This window comes from Bos mutus, chromosome 1, assembly GCF_027580195.1.
Source record: "Bos mutus isolate GX-2022 chromosome 1, NWIPB_WYAK_1.1, whole genome shotgun sequence".
Lineage (NCBI taxonomy): Eukaryota > Metazoa > Chordata > Mammalia > Artiodactyla > Bovidae > Bos > Bos mutus.
Genome location: NC_091617.1, coordinates 110548744 through 110574913, shown reverse-complemented (window position 1 = coordinate 110574913; position 26170 = coordinate 110548744). Strand labels below are relative to the sequence as shown.

General features: G+C 40.3%; 1 long non-coding RNA gene across 1 annotated transcript in view; it reads left to right on the top strand.

Annotated features, from left to right (window-relative positions):
* The window catches only part of LOC138988544 (uncharacterized), a 42676-nt gene extending 16807 nt beyond the window's left edge, over window positions 1-25869 (top strand). The window contains exon 4 of the long non-coding RNA XR_011464823.1: window positions 23958-25869. This is a non-coding gene — a long non-coding RNA (uncharacterized lncRNA). The remainder of the gene's footprint in view (window positions 1-23957) is intronic.
* The last annotated feature ends 301 nt before the right edge of the window (window positions 25870-26170 follow it).

Here is a 26170-nt window from a genome sequence, read left to right as displayed (position 1 = left end):
AACAATAATATCTGCCTCAAGGGGGAATTTTGGTGAGAAAATAAACGTTTGGAACAGGGTGTAGTACACAAGAAGCATACATACTATTTTAGGTGCTGTGGGAGCTAGGGATTTGCTAATTGTCATTTCATATTTTCACCTTAGAGAAAATACTGAGGATCTCAGCTGCTGGAAGCCTAGTCCCCAGAAGAGCTAGAAGATAAGGGTTCTGCTTGAGGATGTATCTTTCTTCCTCTGGCCCCTCCTTGACCTACTTCTCTGCACAACCCCGAGGACAGTGCATGTCATAAGCGTTTTTGAGCCCTGCCACTGGTCTGTGCATCCTGTAATTGCCTTGTCACCCTGAGGCACAGCGTTGTGGCCTTCAGAGATCTTAGAGCAGAAAGGGACAGATAGCTGCCAACGTCTGCACGAGCATTTGTCAAACATTTGCTTCCTACTTTCCATACAACAGGCAAAGGTATACTCAGAATTAGCTGTTCATGTAAAAGGAGAGCGTCTAAACCCTGTTTAAAAGGGCAAGTTTAGTGTCCAGGTTGGCCCTATCTGATCATGGAACCCAATCATTTTATTATTATAAAGTTACAGAGAGTGAATGATACATAGGAAAAAGCACTGTACTAAAAGTCAAGAGTTTGGTACTTAAATCCTGGTGTTCTTGACTAGAATTTAAATATTTGGTAGTTGAATTAACCTACGTTATCTTAAAAGGCTCTTTCTCCCAAGACTTATTTTGATGAAAATTATGAAAGTGGATAGTCTAGTTTCCTCAACCAGACCTACTCATTTGAATTCAAAGTACAGGGCAATTTATAACAAAACTAAATAGGGGATGTTTCCTGTAAGAAAACCTTAGGTGGCAGTCATTATCTGTGCAGCCAGTGAGTTATGAAGATTTGAAATTATTGTGCAGTGATAAAGGCTGGCTGGGCCTCTGAGTCTGTAGGGAAAGGACATGTTTGCTGGAAGCATTGGGTGCAGTTGTTTTGGGCAAAGCCTGGTGACAGTGGTCAGAAGGTGGTTTGGTAAAGGAAATGAGCCAATGGCTTCCTCCCATAAAGAAAGTCTGAGTGGAAAGAGAGCAAAAACTTAATCTTTAAACATCTTATTCACCCAGGAAATGGATCCCAATTGGCAGTGAGTTTTTATACAGACATTGAGGAGGTGAGAAGCCCCTGGAAGCCTAAAAGAGAAAGTGGATGGGATTCTGTGTGATTTTTTTTCTCTTGTTAATGCAAACTGCTCCCTTCTCAGCATCTCTTTCACCTTGGAAGTCCCAGTCATTGTTTCTGTGTTCCTTCCTCTTGCCCTTTCCTTCTTCCCTCTATCTCTGTCCCTCTCCTCTCTCTGCCTGAAGTGACTCATTTATGTTCATATTGTATAGTGTCTTTGAGTTATTTGGTGACCTGGGGTCAATAAATTGTTGTTCAGTCACCAAGTCATGTCCGACTCTTCATGACCCCATGGACTGCAGCACTCCAGGCTTCCCTGCTTTTCATTATCTCCTGGAGTTTGCCCAAGTTCATGTCCATTGAATCAGTGATGCCATCCAACCATCTCATCCTCTATCATCCCCTTCTCCTCTTGCCTTCAGGCTTTCCCATCATCAGAGTCTTTTCCAATGAGTCAGCTGTTTGTATCAGGTGGCCAAAGTATTGGAGCTTTAGCTTCAGTATCAGTCCTTCCAATGAATATTCAGGATTGATTTCCTTTAGGATTGACTTGCTTGACCTCCTTGCTGCCCAATGGGCTCTCAAGAATACTATTTGGTGCTCAGTCTTCTTCATGGTCCCACTCTCACATCCATACCTGACTACTGAAAAGACCATAGCCTTGACTGTACAGACCTTTGTCAGCAAAGTGATGTTTGGCTTTATACAATGATCACCTTTATTCATTTGCTAGGGCTGCTGCTAGAGTCAGACACGACTGAAGCAACTTAGCAGCAGCAGCAGGGCTGCTGTAACTAAGTCCTACAATTGGAGTGGTGTAAATGACAGAAAGGTGTTGTCTCAATTCTGGAGGCTGGAAGTCCAAGATCAAGGTGTTGGCGTGGTGGTGGACTCCTGACGATTGTGACAGAGCACCTGTCTCATGCCTTTCCCCAGCTGCTGGTGTTTTGTTGGCAGTCTTGAGCATTCCTTAGCTTGTAGATACATCATCCTGATCTCTAACTTCATGTTCACATGGTGTTCTCCCCATGTATATATCTGTATCTCTGTCCACATCTCCTTTTTTTATAAAATCACCAATCATGTTGGATTAGGGCCTACCCCTAAAATGACTTCATTTAATTTGATCACCTCTGTAAAATACCTTCTTTCCAAAATCGGGTCACATTCTGAGAGTTAGGACTTTAATATCTTTTGTGGTGCGGGGTGGGGATGGGAAACAGAACTCAACATATAACAGCCTCTAAGGCTATGCTTGGAGCAGTCAGGTGTCTAAATGGTTCAGTAAAGTAATTACAAATGTTATAGAGCATTTCCTATAGGCTGGTCACTTTATACGTGGCTTAAAAGAATAAGAAACATGCTATCTTGGTCCCATTTTACAGATGAAGAAAGCAAGACTTAGAATAAGTGACCTACCCACAGTCACATGGATAGTACATGGCAATACCAAGTTTCAAGCTCAGGATTAACCTGAATGTCTAAAATTACAAATGCAATGCATTCTACCTTCAGGATAGACCACTGGACCTAGAATAAAAGTTTTTTCATAGAGAGAAAAAGCCCTGTGCTCTTTATTTCATTTTTACAAAGTAAAATCTATTAATCTCTTACTCCATTTCTGACAGTAAAATTGAGCTCTATATGCCAGTTGGGCTTCCATGGTAGCTCAGCTGGTAAAGAATCCATCTGCCATGCAGGAGACCAAGGTTCGATCCCTAGGTTGGGAAGGCCCCCTGGAGGTGGGCATGGCAGCCCACTCCAGTATTACTGCCTGGAGAATCCCGTGGACAGAGGAGCCTGGTGGGCTACAGTCCATGGGGTCACAAAGAGTTGGACATGACTGAGCGACTAAATACACAAACACATAGGCCAATCACCCCTGCTACTGTTTATGATAATATTTTGATGAATTTTGGTAATTGCAGAAAGTCATGTGTACCACCACAGCCTAGAACAGATCCTTCACCCTAAGAAGTTTCCTCCTGGCCCTTTGTAATCATCCCATGCCTGTCCCCAACTCACAGGACTAGGCAGCCACTGATCTGTTCTGTGTCAATTTCGTATAGGCCTAGTTTTTAAGTACTAAAATCCTAAAAGAACCAAGTCTTCGTTATTTACCAAAGAAAGCTGAACAAGGAAAGCAGAGAAGAGCCCTCTCCTTTGCAGTTACAGAGGGAGAGAAATAACTTTTTGTTAAACTTGTTAAAATAGTCTTATTTGGTAAGAGTTAATTTGATAACATTTACAAGATTATTAATTTTCCTACTCTTATTTAAAAATTCATCTGTTTTGCAGTTTGCATTGACCTTTGACCCCTTTAAAACATCATGCAAAAAAAAAAAAAAACATCATGCATTGGTCATTTGGAAATATTGGCTGGCTATCATACAGGTCTTCTGAATGTGGCACATTTCCGTATACAATAAGAGAAATTCACATTTGTTAATGTCACCACTGATCTCATCAGAAAAGCCTTTAAGGGTTGGGAAGCTGTCAAGTTCATGGTGGCTGTCAGAAGTTTCCAAAAATTTTAATGTCATCTTTAAAATTTGAATTTTATTATTAGCAACAAACACTGTAAGTCGTTTTCCTTGAAGTGACAGTCTCACTTTATTCATTTTTGAGAAAATGTCTACCAAACCCAAATCTGAATAATCTAGTTTATCTCTCAGCTATTCTTTCAAGTGAAAATGTTGTTTCATGCGAAAAGCAGTTCAACTTGCAAATCGAACAGTTGGAGGTGAAGAATGCAATAGCTATTAGCATAGTTTGGTACCACTGTCCTGACTCACGCTAAAAAGATTACTCACTAAAAAGTGTTACCCACTGTTGTTTTTGTATCATCATTGCAAATGTCAACACCCTTTAAAAATGAAAAAATGTTTTAGTGTTACTGGGAAAGTAGTTTTGACTTCATGAAATTCTTAAAGGGGCCTTGGTTCTCCCAAGGATCTGTAAACTTTAAGAACTATCTTTCTAGTGGAGAAAGCAAAACCCAGTAACACATAAATGATGGGCTATAGTGCTACACCACATAGATATATTGAAATCTTTTGAACACACAAAACAGAAAAGTTTTATAAAAGTCACCTGATATCCATGAAAATGTGATCAATTGAAGTATAATTTTTAAAGAAAAACCCAGAAATTCTTGTCTTAACAGTAGATTATAACACCATCAATCAAAATTCAGATTACAGATGGCACATGGCCTGTCTTATATAGGACAAGTTTTAGAGTTAAGACTTTGAGACATGTTAAGAATCTTAAAGATTTGTGTAGTAAAAGACTAAGGAGGTGCCCTGCTTCATGAGGATATTTCAGAACTCAACTTCAGCCTAAATTTTCCTGGGCAGAGGCAACTGCCAAGCAGAAATCAATTTAGTATTAAAATTTTTTTAAGTATTTAATATTTATATATAAATGTATACAACACAGATGTAAGTTATAAGGAATAATAATGAAATGAACATTGATGAATTCACAACCTGATCCAAGAGTCAGAGCTCTGCCAATGCTGTTTAACCTGTCAGTTCTCTATTCTATCCCTCTACTTTTCCAGGCTGATGTTGACTGGCTGATGTTATCTTACATTTCAGACTTATTATTCTTTTGCATTTTAGAAAAAGTTTTATCACAAATATCATTAAATCATATTTTTGTGCTTTATAAATAATTTTTATACTGCATGTTTAGTCTTTTAAAACATGTTGTCTTTTTTTCAGTCAACTTTATTTTTCTAAGATTCATTCATGTTGGATATAACTGTGATCCCTTAGTTTTCATCTCTGTATAATATTCCATTGTATTAATACACCATACTTTACTTATCCCTTCTCTCATCCATGGTTCTTAGGGTTTTCCCAGTGCTTTTCCATCTTGAACAGTGCTGTGTAAAAATAGTTGTACATGTCTCCTGGTACATATGTGTAGGAGTTTCATGTGGAAATATAGCAAGGGGTGAGATTGCTGAGTTACAAGATACATACATTACTTATCTTTATGTGATAATGTCAAATTATCTTATAAAGCTTCTGGACAAATCTTCAGTTCCATATATGGTATAGAGGTGTGTGTATGTGTGAAAAAAATGTGTATATCTCCACTGATTTATTCCTTCCCAATACTTGATATTGTCAGACAATGTAGTGAGTGTACAGTTCACTTCAGTCGCTCAGTTATGTCCAACTCTTTGCAACCCAATGGACTGCAGCAGGCCAGGTATCCCGGTCCATCACCAACTCCCAAAGTCTACTCAAGCTCATGTCCATTGAGTCGGTGATGCCATCCAACCATCTCATCCTCTGTCATCCCCTTCTCCTATTGCCTTCAATCTTTCCCAGCATCAGGGTCTTTTCCAATGTGTAAGTTCTTCACATCAGGTAGCCAAAGTATTGGCATTTCACCTTCAACATCAGTCCTTCCAATGAATATTCAGGACTGATTTCCTTTAGGATTGACTGGTTGGATCTCCCTCCTTGCAGTCCAAGGGACTCTCAACAGTCTTCTCCAACACCACAGTTCAAAAGCACCAATTCTTTGGTGCTCAGCTTTCTTTATAGTCCAACTCTCACATCCATACATGACTACTGGAAAAACCATAGCTTTGACTAGACGGACGTTTGTTGACAAAGTAATGTCTCTGCTTTTTAATATGCTGTCTAGGTTGGTCATAACTTTTCTTCCAAGGAGCAAGCGTCTTTTAATTTCATGGCTGCAGTCACCATCTGCAGTGATTTTGGAGCCCACCAAAATAAAGTCTGCCACTGTCTCCATTGTTTCCCTATCTATTTGCCATGAAGTGATGGGACCAAATGCCATGATCTTAGTTTTCTGAATGTTGAGTTTTTAGCTAAACTTTTTCACTCTCTTCTTTCACTTTCAAGAGGCTCTTTAGTTCTTCTTCACTTTCTGCCATAAGTGTGTTGTCATTTGCATGTCTGAAGTTATTGATATTTTTCCCGGCAATCTTGATTCCAGCTTGTGCTTCATCCAGCCCAGTGTTTCTCATGATGTACTTTGCATATAATTTAAATAAGCAGAGTGACAATACACAGCCTTGATGTACTCCTTTCCCAATTTGGAACCAGTCTATTGTTACATGTCCAGTTCTAACTGTTGCTTCCTGACCTGAGTACAGATTTCTCAAGAGGCAGGTCAGATGGTCTGGTATTCCCATCTCTTGAAGAATTTTCCAGTTTGTTGTGATCCACACAGTCAAAGGCTTTGGCATAGTCAATAAAGCAGAAGTAGACGTTTTTCTGGAACTCTCTTGCTTTTTCAATGACCCAATGGATGTTGGCAATTTGATCTCTGGTTCTTCTGCCTTTTCTAAAACCAGCTGGAACATTTGGAAGTTCACGGTTCACATAATGTTTAAGCCTGGCTTGGAGAATTTTGAGTATTACTTTACTAGTGTATCAAATGAGTGCAATTGTGTGGTGTTTGAACATTCTTTGGCATTGCCTTTCTTAGGGATTGGAATGAAAATTGAATTTTTCCAGTCCTGTGGCCACTTCTGAGTTTTCCAAATTTGCTGGCATATTGAGTGCAGCACTTTCACAGCATCATCTTTCAGAATTTGAAATAGCTCAACTGGAATTCCATCACCTCCCCTAGCTTTTTTCATAGTGATGCTTCCTAAGGCCCACTTGACTTTGCATTCCAGGATGTCTGGCTCTAGGTGAGTGATCATACCATCATGATTATCTGGGTCATGAAGATCTTTTTTGTATAGTTCTTCAGTGTATTCTTGCCACCTCTTCTTAATATCTTCTGCTTCTGTTAGGTCCATACCATTTCTGTCCTTTATCGAGCCCATCTTTGCATGAAATGTTCCCTTGGTATCTCTAATTTTCTTGAAGAGATCTCTAGTCTTTCCCATTCTATTGCTTTCCTCCTATTTCTTTGCACTGATCACTGAGGAAGGCTTTTTTATTGCTCCTTGCTATTCTTTGAAACTCTGCACTCAAATGGGTATATCCTTCCTTTTCTCCTTTGCCTTTCACTTCTCTCCTTTTCACAGCTATTTGTAAGGCCTCCTTAGACAACCATTTTACCTTTTTGCATTTCTTTTTCTTCGAGTTGGTCTTGATCACTGCCTCCTGTGCAATATCAGGAACCTCCATCCATAGTTTTTCAGGCACTCTATCAGATCCAATCCATTGAATCTATTTCTCACTTCCACTGTATAATCATAGAGGATTTAATTTAAGTCATACCTGAATGGTCTAGTGGTTTTCCCTACTTTCTTCAATTTATGTCTGAATTTGGCAATAAGAAGATCTTAGCCACAGTCAGCTCCTTGTCTTGTTTTGCTGACTGTATAGAGCTTTTCCATCTTTGGCTGCAAAGAATATAATCAGTCTGATTACAGTATTGACCATCTGGTGATGTCTATGTGTAGAGTCTTCTCTTGTGTTGCTGCAAGAGGGTGTTTGCTATAACCAGTGCATTCTCTTGGCAAAACTCTATTAGCCTTTGCCCTGCTTCACTCTGTATTCCAAGGCCAAATTTGCCTATTTCTCCAGGTATTTCCTGACTTCCTACTTTTTCATTCCAGTCCCCTATAATGAGAAGGATATTTTTGGGGGGTGTTAGTTCTAGAAGGTCTTGTAGGTGTTCATAGAACCATTCAACTTCAGCTTTTTCAGCATTACTGGTTGGGTCATAGTCTTTGATTACTGTCATAATGAATGGTTTGCCTTGGAAATGAACAGAGATCATTCTGTCGTTTTTGAGATTGCACCCAAGGACTGCATTTAGGACTCTTTTGTTGACTATGATGGCTAGTCCATTTCTTCTAAGGGATTCCTGCCCAAAGTAGTAGATATAAAGGTCAGTTGAGTTAAATTCACCCATTCTAGTCCATTTTAGTTCACTAATTCCTAAACTGTTGACATTCACTCTTGCCATCTGCTGTTTGACCACTTCCAATTTGCCTTGATTCATGGTCCTAACATTCCAGGTTCCTATGCAATATTGCTCTTTACAGCATTTGACTTTACTTCCATCACCAGTCACATCCACAACTGAGTGTGTTTTTGCTTCGACTCCATCTCTTCAGTCTTTCTGGAGTTATTTCTCCACTGATCTCCAGAAGCATATTGGCCACCTACCAGCCTGGGGAGTCCACCTTTCAGTGTCCTATTTTTTTGCCTTTTCATACTGTTAATGGAGTTCTCAAGGCAAGAACACTGAAGTGGTTTGCCATTCCCTTCTTCAGCGGACCACATATTTTCAGAACTCTCCACCATGACCCATCCATCTTGGGTGACCCTACATGGCAGGGCTCATAGTTTCATTGAGTTAGACAAGGCTGTGGTCCATGTAATCATATAGGTTAGTTTTCTGTGATTGTGGTTTTTGGTCTGTCTGCCCTCTGATGGAGAAGGATAAGAGGCTTATGGGAGCTTCCTGATGGGAGAGACTGACTGAAGGGGGAAAGTGGGTCTTGTTCTAATGGGCGGGGATATTCTCAGTAAATATTTAATCCAATTTTCTGTTGACAGGGTGGGGCTGTGTTCCCTGCCTGTTATTTCACTCACTCACTCACTCACTTCAGTCGCTCAGTCATGCCTGATTCTTTGCAACGCCATAGACTGCAGCACGCCAGGCCTCCCTACCCATCACCAACTCCCAGAGTTACTCAAACTCACATCCATTGAGTTGGTGAAGCCATGCAACCTTCTCATCCTCTGTCATCCCCTTCTCCTATCGCCTTCAATCTTTCCCAGCATCAGGGTCTTTTCCAATGAATCAGCTCTTCGCATCAGGTGGCCAAAGTGTTGGAGCTTCAGGTTCAACATCAGCCCTTCCAATGAACATTCAGGAATGATTTCCTTTAGGATGGACTGGTTGGATCTCCTTGCAGTCCAAAGGACTCTCAAGAGTCTTCTCCAACACCACATTCAAAAGCATCAATTCTTCAGCACTCAGCTTTCTTTATAGTCCAACTCTCACATCCATACATGACCACTGGAAAAACCATAGCCTTGACTAGATGGACCTTTGTTGGCAAAGTAATGTCTCTGCTTTTTAATATGCGGTCTAGGTTGGTCATAACTTTCCTTCCAAGGAGTAAGTGTCTTTTAATTTCATGGCTGCAATCACTATGGCTGCAGTGATTTTGGAGCCCAGAAAAATAAAGTCAGCCACTGTTTCCTCATCTATTTGCCATGAAGTGATGGGACCAGATGCCATGATCTTAGTTTTCTGAATGTTGAGCTTTAAGCCAACATTTTCACTCTCCTCTTTAACTTTCATCAAGAGGCTCTTTAGTTCTTCTTCACTTTCTACCATACGGGTGGTGTCATCTGCATATCTGAGGTTATTGATATTTCTCCTGGCAATCTTGATTCCAACTTGTGCTTCTTCTAGCCTAGCATTTCTCATGATGTACTCTGCATATAACTTAAATAATCAGGGTGACAATATTCAGCCTTGACATACTCCTTTTCCTATTTGGAACCAGTCTATTGTTCCATGTCCATTTCTAACTGTTGTTTCCTGACCTGCATACAGATTTCTCAAGAAGCAGATCAGGTGGTCTGGTATTCCCATCTCTTTAAGAATTTTTCAGTTTATTGTGATCCACACAGTCAATGGCTTTGGCATAGTCAATAAAGCAGAAATAAATGTTTTTTTCTGGAACTCTCTTGCTTTTTCAATGATCCAGAGGATGTTGGCAATTTGATCTCTGGTTCCTCGGCCTTTTCTAAAACCAGCTTGAACATCTGAAGTTCACGGTTCATGTATTGCTGAAGCCTGGCTTGGAGAATTTTAAGCATCACTTTACTAGCATGTGAGATGAGTGCAACAAGGAAATGTTTCCTTGGTATCTCTGATTTTCTTGAAGAGATCTATAGTCTTTCCCATTCTATTGTTTTCCTCTATTTCTTTGCACTGATCATTGAGGAAGGCTTTCTTATCTCTCCTTGCTACTCTTTGGAACTGATATTTACCTGGGGCCAAACTATGGTGGAGATAATGAAGGTAATGGTGACCTCCTTCAAAAGGTCCCATGTATCATTGTTACACTCAGTGCCCCCAACCCTGCAGCAGGCCACTGCCAACCCATGCCTCCACCAGAGACTCCTGGACACTCACAGGCAAGTCTGGGTCAGTCTTTTGTGGGGTCACTTCTCTCTCCTGCGTCCTGGTGTGTAAAAGGTTCTGTTTGTGCCCTCCAAGAGTCTTTTTCCCCAGTCATGTGTAAGTTCTAGCAGCTCCATGGTGGGGTTAATGGCGACCCCCTCCAAGAGGGCTTATGCCATACCCAAGTCTGTACCCAGAGCCCCTGACCCTGTGGCAGTCCACTGCTGACCCATACCTCCACAGAAGACACTCAAACACAGTTTTTTCTCAGTCTCTGTGGGGTCTCTGGGTCCTGGTGTGCACAAGGTTTGTTTGAGCTCTCTGAGTATCTCTGGTGTGTATGGGGTTTGATTCTAAAGGCGATTTCACCCCTCCTGCCATCTTGCTGGAGCTTCTCTGCCCTTGGATGTGGGGTATCTCCTCACAGTCACTCCAGCGCTGTGCAGCCACTGCTCCAGCGCCTTTATTAACTAGTAGCTAAATGCATTTATGCGTGTCTTAAAACTATATTGTATCCAGGAAACAGGGAAAGACTGAGTCCAAAGATAAATTGCACCGGACATGACTGAAGTGACTTAGCAGCAGCAGCAGCAACAGCAGTGAGTGTACAGTGGTGTCTAATTTGTATTTCTTTGAGATCATCTTTCTATATTCACCATTCTTTTTTCCTTGAAACATCTGCTGATGTCTTTTGCACATTTTTCTATTGTATCCTTTCTTACTGATTTGTAAGAGTTCTTTATTCTTGGTGTTGATTCTTTGTTAGATGTATGTGTTGCTAATATCATCTCCCAGGTTGTGGCTTGGCTTTTCAAAGTCATTGCTGTTTTCTTTTCTGGATAGCAGTGTTTTATATTGCTCACATCCGTATCCTGAAGTCACAGAGTGTTCTGTTAATCCATCTGGCTGAGGCCTGCAATTAGAGTCAAACTGAAACAACTACTGAGAGTGTCCTAGTCTGCTGGGGCTGCCGTAACTAAACACCACAGACTGAGTGGCTTAAACAACAGAAATTTTTGTCTTACCGGTTTGGAGGCTGGAAGTCTCAGGTAGAAGTGCCAGCAGGCTTGTCTTTTGGTGAGGCCTCTTTCCTGGCTTTCAGGCCATCTTCTGGCTGTGTTCTCACATGGTCTCTGCTCTGTGCATAATAAGGGAGAGTGAGTGCTGGCGTCTCTTCCTCTTTTATGAAAACATTAGGCCTGTCAGATGAGGGCCCTAGGTAGCTCAGCTGGTAAAGAATCCGCCTGCAATGCAGGAGAGCCCAGTTCGATTCTTGGGTCAGGAAGATCCAAGAAGATCCCCTGGGGAAGGGATAGTCTACCCACTTCAGAATTCTTGGGCTTCCCTTGTGGCTAAGCTGATAAAGAATCCGCCTGCAATGTGGGAGACCTGGATTCGATCTCTGTGTTGGGAAGATGCCCTGGAGAAGGGAAAGGCTACCCATTCCAGGATTCTGGCCTGGAGAATTCCATGAACTGTATAGTCCATGTGGTCACAAGGAGTTGGACATGACTGACTGACTTTTCACTTTCACTTTTTCACTTATAATATCACTTAACTTCTATTACATCCTTACAGGCCTTATCACTAATGAAGTAACATTGGGGGTTAGGACTTCAGCATACTAATTTTTAGGGGATGCAGTTCATAACAGAGGGTGTATTTATCTTTTTCTTGATTTTCAGGGAATACATTTATCATTAAAAATTATGTTTCCTCATGGTCTTTGGTCTTTATAAATATTTTTTTCAAGGTAAGCAAGTTTCCTTTTTTTTTTTTAAAACAGGTTTTTTGTTTTTGTTTTCCCACTGCTTGTGGGATGTTCCCTGACCTGTGATTGAACCCAGGCCATGGCAGTGAAAGTCTGGAATCCTAACCACTAGGCCATCAGGGAACTCAGCAAAGTTTCTTTGATTCCTAGTTTGGTAAGAGGGTTTTGTTGTTGTTAAATCGTGATTGTATATTAAATTTTATCAAATGCTTTTTATGCATCTATTGAAGTTATATGTAAGGTTTTTCTTTTTCAGTCTATTAACATGATAAATACATTTATGGATTTTATTGACTTTAACTGTCCTTGCATTTCTACTGTTAATCCAACTTGGTCAATATGTACAGTTGACTCTTGAACAACATGGGTTTAAACTGCACAGATCCACTTCTATGCAGATTTTTTAAAAAGTAAATACATTTCAGTACTACATGATCCAAAGTTCTTTGAATTCGTGGATGTGTGATGGTATATACATAGGGCTGACTATAAATTTATAGGCAGATTTTTTATTTCTAGGGGAGAGGGAGATGTTCCAACCCCCAAGTTGTTCAAAGGTTAACTATATTGTCATTTTTCTGGGTTTGTTATCTTAATGTTTTGTTTGAGATTTTTGCAGTTATGTTCATGAGTGGCTTTATGTTCATTGGTTGATAATATTCCTTTCATATATGCTACTTGTTTGATTTGATCTTGAGTTTACACTTATTCATAGAGTGGGTTGGAGAAGTCTATCCTCTTTTTCTGTTCTCTAGAAGAGACATTAGTATAGTGCAAAGGACATGGATTCCCAGGGTGCCAGACTGTGTGTTCATGAGTTACGTAGCTCTTATTCCCAGGTACTGTGAGAATGACTTGGTGATGAGGCCAGTGGGCCTGTAAAACCCAAACTCAAATTCCTTTTCAGAAATCCCCAAGAGATAAGGTCCATTAAGTTAAAAGCCTGGAAAAATAATATGCTTATAAGCCTTTTTTTAAAAAAGCAGGTACTACTTACTGTTGAGGGCTTCCCAGGTGGCACAGTGGTAGAGTATCTGTCTGCCAGTGCAGAAGATGCCAGAGACAGAGGTTTGATCCCTGGGTTGGGAAGATCCCCTGAAATAGGAAATGGTAATCCACCACAGTATTCTTGACAGGGAAACTCCATGGACATAGGAGCTTGCCAGGCTATCGTACATGGACTTGCAAAGAGTTGGACATGACTGAGCACACACACACACACACACACACACTGTTGAATATCACTGGTTATCATCCCAAAGTCCTAAATTTTCTCAGTGTTTCCATTTTAATTATAAGTTTAGAATATTATAAACTTTGTAAATGTCAGTGTCAAACTTTAAACATGATTCAGTATTCTTATAAAATGACTACGGAATGTTTAAGTACTTAGTCTGACAACTGGATGCCCACAGGGGACTCTTTCTAGGAAGCCAGATGGGATGTAAAGAAGAATTTTCAGCAATACAAATAAAAGAAAAAAACCTATACATATTTATGTAGATTTCACTTGTATTTCTCTAGCTAAGAGAAACCAAATCTTTATTTGTTGGCGAAACTGTCTTTAGCGCTTCAGGACAAATGGATGTTGGGAGAATATTGTAAGATAATTTACTAGTGTTCTAGTGCTCTATTTTTACTATGCCACTGGTCCTCTATTTTTACACAGAAGGTGACAAATGTGACAGCAAGGGGAAACCTCACTTTTTGGCTAGGAGGAACAGATGTTGAAGTGTTCAGAGGTGCAGTTGGCCGGGTTTTTTTCAAATTCTCACATCTCATAATTTTAAATGATGCTCAAACGGAAGTTGCCCAATGAATATGACATTCTGAAACTCGAGGATTCCAAATGGCAAGGTGTCTATGTTTTTAAAATTCACATTATTTATATTAAAAGCCCCTAGTAATGGAACTCTTGCTGTATCTTCAAGCACAGAGATTTTTCCCTCAGCTATGCTCAGTCTACTAATAAGCCCATTGGAGGAATTCTTTATTCTGTTACAGTGTTTTTGACTTCTAGCATTTCTTTTTGGTTCTCTGTTAGGATTTCCGTCTCTATGCTTGCTTTACCCATCTGTTTTTGTATGTTGTCTATTTTTTCCATTAGAGCTTATAGCATATTAATCACAGATGTTTCAAATTCATGGTCTGGGGATTCTAACATCTCTGCCATAACTGAGTCTGGTTCTGTTGCTTGCTATGTCTCTTCAAACTGTGTTCTTTGCCTTTTGGTATGCCTTGTAATTTTGTTGAAAGCCAGTCGTGATGCACTGAATGAAAGGAACTCCAACAAATATACCTTTAGTGATATGGCAGTAAGGTGTGGGAGTAAGGGCAGTGTTCACTAGTCTTTTACTGAGCCTGTGGCCAGGGCTGTGAACCCTACAAGTGCTTCTCTTCCTGCCCCTTCAACTCCCCACCCCCTTAGGTGGGACAGGATGGCCATTGTGAGCTGGAGTTGGCCATTTCCCTTCACCCAGACCAGTTAGGCTCTGATAAAACCCCAGTAGGTTGGGCTCAGGTAAAACAATTTCTCTCGAGGGCTGGCCTTGTTAAAAAAAAATGTTCTACTGTATTTCAAAATAGTTCAATTTCTCTTCCCCCTGCTGGAAGCATTAGAGGATTTTCCTCTGATACTCACTGTGAAAACCTGGTTCAGCTCCAGGAGATAAAACTTGCAAAAGTGTGTGGGTCCCCTCACCACCTGGAGTTTTAACTCTCAGAGTTGTTCACACCGAGCCTCCAGCCGTTCATCAATTACAGTTCCAGGTTTTCCGACCCTGGACCTGGTTTCTGGGGAGGTGTCAGCTCTCCTGTTTCTGCTCTGGTAAGTTGTGATTCTCCATATATGCCTGTCTATCTCTACAGTTTTAGGGTAGCAATTTGCCCTGTGACTTCTCTTTTCTGATGGCTCTAAGAAGAACTGTTGATTTTTCCATTTGTTTAGTTTTTCACTTGTTAGCAGAGTGGTGACTTCTAAATATTTTTCATGCCACACTGGAAAGTAGAAGTTGGTACATAAAAGAACTCTTTAAAATTAAACACTTTTTAAGTTTAACTTACTCCTAAATTCTCAAAGCACTTTTCAAGGACATTAAGTGGTATGCTTAGTAGAAGAGAATTAGTTCAGTTCAGTCGCTCAGTCGTGTCTGACTCTTTGCGACCCCATGAATTGCAGCACGCCAGGCCTCCCTGTCCATCACCAACTCCTGGAGTTCACTCAGACTCACGTCCATCGAGTCAGTGATGCCATCCAGCCATCTCATCCTCTGTTGTCCCCTTCTCCTCCTGCCCCCAATCCCTCCCAGCATCAGGGTCTTTTCCAGTGAGTCAACTTTTCGGACGAGGTGGCCAAAGTACTGGAGTTTCAGCTTTAGCATCATTCCTTCCAAAGAAATCCCAGGACTGATCTCCTTCAGAATGGACTGGTTGGATCTTCTTGTATTGAAACAACATAAATCACTATTAATTATGGAAGGAAAATGTCTAAAATGCAGGTATCATGAACTTGTTGTAGTAAATTTTGTGTGTCAGCTGAGGCTCAGTTATGCTGTGGTAGCAAACAGCCACAGAATCTCAGTGGCTTATGACCACAGAGGCCTGTCTCTCAGTCATGCAGCGTTTCCACTGCAAGTCAGTCGAGGCTTTGTTCCATGTCATCTTTATTCTGTGACTCAGGTTGAAGGAGTGGGCTCTTCTGTGATGTGTCAGTCAAAGGAAGAGAGAAAGTTTTGTTCAAAAGCAGCACTTCTGTTCACATGTCTTTGCCAAAGCAAGTCATGTGACTACTCCCGAATTCAGTAAGGTGGCTCCAGGAAAGAATATTACAGGTCGCATGGCCATATATGACATCAACACAGTGAAAGTAATCTTCCTACAGAAAGGGTGTCAGGTATTTTGAATATTAATGTAATTTACCGAAGTTTCTACCAGGTTCTTCTCTAGTTTATTATAAGTTGGCCAACCAGAATTCTCTTATCTGAGTTGTTCCAGGATGTGCTTACTACTGTGCAAAGTTTCTGTTGGCCACCTCCATACCTGCTTTGAGGTTCAGCATTTTTTTTTAAGCATTCACTTGCTAGAGGATGCAGGGACAAAAGAATCCTCCTTTAAATGCTTTTGTGAGGAACTCCTGGGCACTGAGTGGGAGTGAAGACACAGCGCTTGTTTTCAAGGTATTTATAAAACAGCTCCCTCCAGTCAGTCCTTGGTGTAGGCATATACATTCCTGGAATCTGCATTGTGAGACAGTTGGTGAAAAAATAACTCCTCTTTTATGCCACATCAGAATTGTTTCTTGAGAAGCATGTGAGTATCCCTGTTACCATCAGATTGTATATGTGTAACGACAAGGAAATAAATTGACTGAGGGATGGTTCGTTATTTTGTCTATACAAAGATGGGGATAAAAATTACTAAATGGGGAGAATTAGGAACAGGTTAGGAGCCGGAAAACTCAGTTAAATAAAGGGATAGAGAAAAGTTGCTTGTTCTGGTGATAACTAGAGTACAGATCTCCAAAGTCAGGTCAAATTATTAAAGAGAAATTCTGTGACTCAAAGGTCACCAGCTGGCAGCTCACAAGGATGAGTCTGGGCTCATATATATGTTTTAAACATCAGGAAATGTTACAAAGAAAGAATATAGGTTATGGTTTCTCTTGAAAAATGAGAAAATTTTCCATTTTTTGCTGACATTCCTGAATTTGGTAAAGTTGGCTGGAGTTGCATGGCTTTCATCCCCTTGGGAGTTAGCATGAATCTCCAGTTCTCCACGTGGAATCTAGATGGATTAAAGACCTTAATATGGAAAGCACTGTAAAATGTATGAAAGAAAATACAAAAGAGTATTTTTGTCATTTTTTTGAGAAGGGATTTCATAAATAAGACTCCAGATAGTCTACAGTCAACCCTAAAAATTATTTTTTGCCAAAATCAAGGATCCCTATTCAACAATGGCCATCATAGACAAGCAACCTATAGGAAAAGAGATTAGAAAAGCTATTTTCAATGTGTCATACCAACAAAAAATTATTATCTAGAATATTCAAGGGATTCTTGAACATAGTTTTAATTCATAGCAAAAAAAAAAGTCAGAAAACACAGACTGTTAATAAGTAATTAATAGAGAAGGAAAGTCATATAATTATTAAATATCTTTAAGTGAATATAATCAGAAAAATGCAATGTAAAATGACTACATTTTCTAGCAGTCCAGTTGGCAAGAATGATCAATCAGGTATCATCAAATACTCACCAAAGATGTGGGGACATGAGAATATTCCTGTGCTGGTAGAAATATAAACAGCTATTCTAGTGAGCCATCTTGGCACTGCAGAGTGAAATTAAGGACATACATACGCTATGCTTAGAAATTCCACACCCAAAGGAATGTCAACATCTGGAAAACCACTCTCATGGTTCTATAAAAAGATGCCCTAAGAAAGATTTATGAGAATGTTCATGGCAGTATTACTTGTTCTAACAAAGGTCAGAAATAACATAGGTGTCTATCTACATCTGAATGTCTAAATGAAATGTGGTACATGCATTTAATGGAATGCTATGCAACAGGAAAAATCTTGATATAAGCAAGATTTACATATCATAATATAGATATACATATATCTAAGTAAATATGTATGAAAAATCAAACTTTAAATGTGCCAGAGTCGGTGTCTATACTACCTGGGAAGAGATTGGGACTGGGAATGGGGAATAAAGAGATGTAAAATAAAACAAACTGAAATAGAATATAATAGCCTTGTGGATGACAGCATACTGTGAATGAGGAATGTGATTCATTCAATTCTATAAACCTAAAGTTATGAAAGACATCAAGAAAAAAGAGTTCCTATTCCTTTAAGTTTTGGTCAAAGATAACTCTTGTAAATTTTTTTTGTGTGTGTAAAGATGGAATTAATTCCATGGTTTGGCTTGACTTGAGCAGCTCCACTGCCAAACACTAATTTTATTGTTGTAATATCTTGTTATCAAGGCACACATTTGTGATCTTCCTGTTTTGTTGTTTTCTGTGTGTTCGTTCATTTATCTCCACTAAGTAAAGCCCTCTTGTGCATAACTCCCAGGTGACCTACTCCATCTTTGCCTAAGCAGTGTTTTGAAACCAGAAGGAAAATTTTTGCAAATTAAACTACCTCAGTGCTGCTGGATTTGAAACAGCAGATGGTGGTTGGATTTTACAAGTCTCCTTTGCCCCCTGCCTTCATTTTCTGCCTGCTTTTACATTAATCCTCTCTGTGCAGATCTGGCTAAGTGTGTGAAGCACCCTCCGAGGAACTGTGTTAATGATAAGCCCACCTCTAGGTCTCTAAAGAGTCATTCTGCCTTTCATTCGCAAAGTCTGGGAAGCCCCTTCTAGCCCTTGCCATATTAAAGTTCTGCACCACTGCGATATTTAGAGAGAACACAGGACAGGGATGGAGGGCACACTGTCTTCTCAGCAGAGGGCCTCCCAGCAGGCTGGATTTACTGGATTTTTTCACTTTCTTTTGCCATTTGGATTTCTAAATACTTTTTATTAGTTCAGTCTTTAAAGTTGAGAAATTCAGCCAACTTGTAACAAAACACTGTAGCCTGAGTCCCCTGGGGCCTAAGAAAACTGCTGAGCTTGGCTGCACAGCAACTTCTGCTTAAGTCTCCTCTGCGTGCTTCCCCAGCCAAAGAGAGAGACGTCACACTCACCATGCCAGAATTTACGACTTAAAAAACGGAATCTTACACATCAGTTTCTTCAGAAGCTTATGCTTCAAGTTAATGTTTCTAGTTTAGGAGTATTTGAAGTGATTTCACAGTACTTACCAGGGCAAGATTTGTGTCTTAATTTTGAGTCCTTCATTCATTTAATAACTATTTTCTGAGCACATGTGTCAAGTATGTGGCTCTAGCCCTCACCAGGAAATGGTTAGGTTGTCTTCTTCCTTTGGTGATGAGCGCTGGTATTGTGTTTTTGGACTTCTCTGATCATAACTCTATGAGGTGAGTAAATGCTGAAATTAAGTTTCATTCTCTTGTTAACTTGCTACATGGCTTTTCAAATTGTTGAATAGAGTTGATGTTCTTGGAAGCAGAAGAAAGAAATGGGGCGCCTTTTATCTCTGACTTAAATTCTCACTCAGCAGTAATGGGGTGTGTGTGTGCGCACACACACGCGTGCGAGGTTGCTCAGTTGTGTTTGACTCTTTTGTGATCCCATGTACTGTAGCCTGCCAGGCTCCTCTGTCCATGGAGTTTTCCAGGCAAAGAATATTGAAGTGGGTTACCATTTCCTATTCCAGGGCATTTTTTTGACTTAGGGATCGAACTCACGTCTCTGGTGTTTCCTGCCTTGGCAGGTGGATTCTTTACCACTGTGCCACCCAGGAAGCCCCAATCTTTACTGTTAGGTTTTAGTAAACATTAGCTACTTTGCACACTGTGCTGGAGTGGGGCATAGCATGTTGTGGTATAGCATATAATAGTATAGACCTCAGAGTCACATAGTAGCTCACACATTAAATTTGCTCTCATCCAGCCTTGTGATCTTGGATATGTGTCTTAACTTTCTGTGTCTCATTTTACTTAAAATTATAGAAGTGTTTTTCAATAACTCCAAGCACAAACACTTTTATGCTGCTCCAGTACTCTTGCCTGGAAAATCCCATGGATGGAGGAGCCTGGTAGGCTGCAGTCCATGGGGTCGCAAAGAGGGACACGACTGAGCAACTTCACTTTTCACTTTCATGCATTGGAGAAGGAAATGGCAACCCACTCCAGTGTTCTTGCCTGGAGAATCCCAGGGATGGTGGAGCCTGGTGGGCTGCCGTCTATGGGGTCGCACAGAGTCAGACACGACTGAAACGACTTAGCAGTAGCAGCAGCATAGACGTGTTTGTGCTTGGAGTTATTGAAAAACAACTAGGTGAGGAACTGGTAGGCTCTTAACACATAATAGAAGCTCATTAAGTGTCAGCCTCTCCTATAGCCACCTAAGAGGAACATAAAGGAGGTAGAAAGCCCAGGCCTTGTCCTCAGGAACTAAGAGGCTGGTCAGGAAGACCAGACATAGACTCTGTAAAATCACCAGGGAAAATGCCTCTGAGAAGAAACCTAAATAGTATGTTAACTAACTCTGTCCCTCTCATTACCACCAATTCTGGAAATGAAAGACAGATTTTTCTCATTGAAGCATGTTTATACTTGATGGTTATACTTAATATCCAGAAAGCTTCCTATTAACTAACAACCCTTCTTCTTGGAGGAAGTGGAGGATTTGAGTTTTAAATTAGGCTCAAACACACACACTCATGAACATTATAGTGACTTAGCATTCATCAGGACTTTCATCTGAAAGTTGTACAAATGTTGGATCCATCTGGTGACCGCTCATAGAACATGTTATTTCTAGTGTTTGCAAATAATTATCTAAATAGAAATCTGCTTGAAAAGATTCCGTTTAATGTGTATACTCTGAAAGTAATTTCCTTGGCCATTTTATGTATTAAAGGAATTGAAAACCTTCCTTACATTTACATGTCCTCTTGCTGTTTGAAATGCAGGCCATGGCTGTAGAGTTTGAATTTGAATGTGTGCTAGGTCCATGCAGGTATGATCTCTATCAAGAGCCTCTTTTTGAAGAGGTTAGTATTTAAAACCTCCAGTGGTCTTACATCAGCAGGTTTCATGGAAAAAGCAAGGGCCTTGAAGCTAATAAGACTTAGGTTCTATTTCATACCCTTTGGAATGAGGTGTTCAGAACATGCAGAGATGGTGGTAGTCACATTTGTGTAGAGGATGTGGAACCTTCTGGAATCAAGGATTGATGCTTTTCGCTTTCACATTGGCTGCAGTTAAAATATCTCTGATGGTTAGGACTGTCCAAAGTGGTAAGCAGAATAAGAAAGGCCACACAGAGTCTCCCCCAGGGACGCTTACTAGGAAAATGAAGCCCAGTCCCATGCCATTGACTTCGTATCCTGGGGAAGGAGATATTTCTGGACGTAGTTTGTGTCTGAAGTTGGAACTTGAATGCTTACTCTTTGGTAGTGAGCTTAGCAACTCTTTGAAGGAACTCTTAATAACCTGCTGCATGTCTGCTGACTTTACATCTCACAAAGTTTCTGGTGTCACAAGCAGGGGCAGTTGTAGCTGCAGGTTCCTCAGTGATCAGCTTCTGGAGGTGGTTGTGCTAATCGGAAGCCTCGAGGTGGCGCTTGTGAGCTTCCATTTCATTAGTGAAGTTCAAGAGTGGCAGGTAGGCAGTAAGGTAACTCCAAATGTGGTGACAGTCAGAGAAGGGGACTGATGGAGTGCTTAAAGGAGTCTGGAGCTGGGAGCGCTTAGTCACTTCTCCCCTTGGAGAAGTAATTAATTAGTAGCAGAGCTGAGACTTGAATGCAAGGTCTTGTTCTGCCTCCAGTCCTGATCGTCTCCCCAGTCTGACTGTCCCTAATGAAATGATGTTTGGGCATGGAGGAAATAGGAGTAGTTTATTTAGCTAATCTTTCCAGTATTCTTGCCTGGAGAATCCATGGACAGAGGAGCCTGATGGGCTACAGTCCATCAGGGTCGCAAAGAGCTGGACACGACTGAGCAACTGAGCACATTGAATAGTGTCCTTATGTCCCAGTAGTGGGGAGAGGAATTTGCTAGAACTCAAGGAGTGGCAGTAAAGATTTTTCAAGTCCCTCCTTTGTTTTGAAAGAATTAACCCCAAAATTAAAAAAGATTTTTTGTCTTAGAATATTGTTTGCATTTCCTCAAATGTATACTTTGTAGACTTTATATTTTTGGACTCCAAAATCATTTCAGATGGTGACTACAGCCATGAAATTAAAAGACACTTGCTCCTTGGAAGAAAAGCTATGACCAACCTAGATAGCATATTAAAAAGCAGAGACATTACTCTGCCAACAAAGGTCCTTCTAGTCAAGGCTATGGTTTTTCCAGTAGTCATGTATGGATGTGAGAGTTGGGCTATAAAGAAAGCTGAACACCAAAGAATTGATGCTTTTGAACTGTGGTGTTGGAGAAGACTCTTGAGAGTCCCTTGGACTGCAAGGAGATCAAACCAGTCAATCCTAAAGGAAATTAGTCCTGAATATTCTTTGGAAGGACTGATGCTGAAGTTGAGGCGCCAATACTTTGGCCACCTGATACAAAGAATGGACTCATTTGAAAAGACCCTGATGCTGGAAAAGATTGAAGGCAGGAGGAAAAGGGGACGACAGAGGATAAAATGGTTGGATGGCATCACCAGCTCGATGGACATGAGTTTGAGCAAGCTCCATGAGTTGGTGAAGGACAGGGAAGCCTGGCGTGTTGCAGTCGATGGAGTCACAAAGAATCAGATACAACTGAGCAGCTGAACTGAACTGATACTCTGCAAAACCAAAGTAGTAGACTATGTTAATTACCAAGACAGATACCCTCCAGGGGAGCAGCTCTGCCTCTGGTTCTAAATGCTATAGTGTCTTCTTGCTTAAGCCTCCACACATTCTTAATTCTATAGGGACTAGTCTGAAGTTTGCTAACCAAGCCCTTTCTTCATAGATGGTGAAAATTAATACTACAAATAAGACTCTGGTAGTGTCGAGGGTGGTAATAATTTTTGTTCTTAAGAGAAAATATATTCCTGGCATTGTAGAAATATCATTTGGATATTTAGTTAAGTTAAACACATATTCATTATTTAGACTGCTAGGTTTAGAGGAAAATGGAAAAATTATGCTTTCTGCTCTGGGTTATTGGAATTACAAATCTGGCTTATTTTGAAGATCTCTTTCAACTACATTTTGAATGAATAAACTAATGAACAAAGGACTATCATAGACCAATATAAGTTATTATATGTATCTCACTAAATTAAATAAAATTTCTGCCCCAGATCTCTCCATAATGGTAGTTTCTAAAGAACTGCATTTGGTTCAAGAAAGTTATGTGACAATATTTTGTTATTAGATAAACTTTAATTAGGGAGCATGACTATGATCCAAGAAAATGTTTTAGCTTATTTAGCTGAACTGCATTTGAACAACCAGATAAATTATTTTAGCCAGGTTTCAAAGTGTTTCTGGTCCATTCCAAAATGACTTAAGACAATTAAACTACAATAATCAGATATTACCGAATACTTAACAGTTGTACCTAGAAAACTATGTACCAATAATAGCATTTATTAAAATATAAAAAGAAACATTTTCAATGCTAATAAAACATATAGTATTAAATAGATCATTTAAAATGTGTAAATATCTTTTTTAGATATATCATCTGGTTGGTTTTAATGTATATGTATGTGACACAACCGACATCTTCACCTAAGATTCTGTCAGGTTGATTTAAATTACGTCCTTTCTCAGAAAGCCAGAACCCACTTTCCAAGGTCTTAATGAATTCTACCCAACCCAACATTGCCATCTAGGGTTAGTCAGGCATCTCAGCAATCGCTTCCTACCAGGAGATCTAATACACTGAAGGCAGAATTTTATGGGTGTTGTAGGAAATGAAAACAATGATTATCCTTTGTTTGTTTAGTGTCCTTTTTCTGCTATTCACATGTGAATAGTGTTTTATGTTGTATTTCTTATATGAAACTTAATAACCTGAGTGAAGACTACTTTAACACCTAAGGGACAAAGACACACTGTTAATTTCTAATGTTAGGCATTTCATTGTGTGACAACGCCTATGTTGAGCCACAGTCATGCTTCATCCTCATAACAAGCTGAGTATTGTCTCTGTTTTTTTCACATATGACAAAACAAATATAGAATAGTTAAGTAACTTGCCAAAGGCTATACATTTAGGAACTAATAGAGCCAGGCTTCTAAATCCTGGAGACAGAGCCTCATACTTAACCAGCACTATTGTAAAATAATCAATTTTTTTTTTTTTTTGTCTTTCTTTCTGTTCTAGGTACTGGTGTGATTCAGATCTGGTGAAGGCCCTCTTCTCTATGTCCTCACATGGTGGAAAAGAAAAGAGAGTGTGTTCTCTGGTGTCTCTTCTTTAAAAGCTACTCATTCTCTTATGGAGGCCCCACCCTCATGACCTCATCTATCCCTAATTACCTCACAAAGGCCCCATCTTCAAATAGCATCACATTGAGCGTTAGGGCTTCAACATGTGAATTTGAAGAGGATACAATTCAATGAACAGTAAGAGAAGGGTCCTCCAAGGGGACCAAGCAGCTTTCTGGGTGAAATGACGGGAAAAAGATTCCTCATGTTCTTGCCTCTTGGTAATTAAAATTTTTTTTGTCTTCCTTACACTATCAGGGCCAGATCATGAGGCTTTTTATGCCATGAAAGGGAAAAGATATCCACCTGTATAAAGAAGCTCATGTGATTGGTAAGAAAGGTTATGACATGAGAGTTGTTTCTAGAAGGGAAAGTAATTAGAAAGTCCTTCTGGTACTAGAGGAATAATGGGGCTGAAAAAAAGAGGAGGGCCAGATAACTGTTTCTTGGTCTTCATGTTCTCAGGGTTGAGCATGGATTGGGTGTGGCTAAACATCTAAACAGGTTTGGGGCTGTCAGAGAGTGTCTGCATGGAGGACTGTAAGCTGTGGAGGGAAGCCCTGGGTTTGTGATAGCAACTTGTTTAATGTGGCACCTTGTATGGGCTTAATTCAGAAGTGAATGTTAGGGAGAGGTGTTTCCATGGATGGGCCTAACACAATGCCTCTGTTCCCTGTGGCCATCACACACTGGAAAGTCACAAGTAATGCAAGACTGTATGAAGTGGAAAGGAATTTGGAAGCTGAGAGCACTGATAGGTTACAAGCAACCTGGAGTCGTGGAAAAAGAGGTCATAGAGTGCAGGGCCTTGTGAATGGAGGCATGACTAGAGGTCTGCAGCCTTGTTGGTGGATACCAATATGAAAGCCACAACAATGACCAAATGGGGTAAGGCCTGCAAAGACCCAGAAGGTGGCACATGGACCAGAGGTTCTTCCCCACATTGTCATCAACTTCTCTTGAACTAAGAGGGAAGGAAAATTGGTTAGGGGAATCCCTTAAAAGGAAAGAAACCATCATAATGAAGAGTCTAAATCTGAAATACACTAGGTCTTTACCTTAAGAGAGCATTTAAAATGCAAAGAAATGCTATTATTACCTTTATTAATCAAGTGTTCCTCCTCAACATTATCCCAACTCCACCTCAATGACCATCAGCAGAAATGGAGCCAGAGCAAGCTGGAGCAGGATGAGGACAGTTGTGGAAAATAGTGCACCTTTTAATCATTATAAATTCTGATTCTGCTGTATCATATTGATGTATGGCATAAATACTAGAAGTCACTCTGGCAAGTTGGGGGATTCCCTGGTGGCTCAGACAGTAAGGAGTCTGCCTGCAATGCAGAAGACCCAAGTTCAATCCTTGAGTTGGGAATATTCCCCTGGAGAAGGAAATGGCAACCCACTCCAGTATTCTTGCCTGGAAAATCCCATAGTTGGAGAAGCCTGGCAGGTTACAGTCCATAGGGTCGCATAGAGTCGGACACAACTGAGCGACTTCACTTTCACTTTCACTGGCAAGTTAAGCAGTAACCTACTTCTCTAAGACATGGAAGCAACCTAGATGTCCATCAGCAGATGAATGGATAAGAAAGCTGTGGTACATATACACAATGGAGTATTACTCAGCCATTAAAAAGAATACATTTGAATCAGTTCTAATGAGGTGGATGAAACTGGAGCCTATTATACAGAGTGAAGTAAGCCAGAAGGAAAAACATAAATACAGTATACTAACGCATATATATGGAATTTAGAAAGATGGTAACAATAACCCGGTGTACGAGACAGCAAAAGAGACACTGATGTATAGAACAGTCTTATGGACTCTGTGGGAGAGGGAGAGGGTGGGAAGATTTGGGAGAATGGCAATGAAACATGTAAAATATCATGTAGGAAACGAGTTGCCAGTCCAGGTTCGATGCACGATGCTGGATGCTTGGGGCTGGTGCACTGGGACGACCCAGAGGGATGGTATGGGGAGGGAGGAGGGAGGAGGGTTCGGGATGGGGAACACATGTATACCTGTGGTGGATTCATTTTGATATTTGGCAAAACTAATACAATTATGTAAAGTTTAAAAATAAAATAAAATTAGAAAAAAATAAA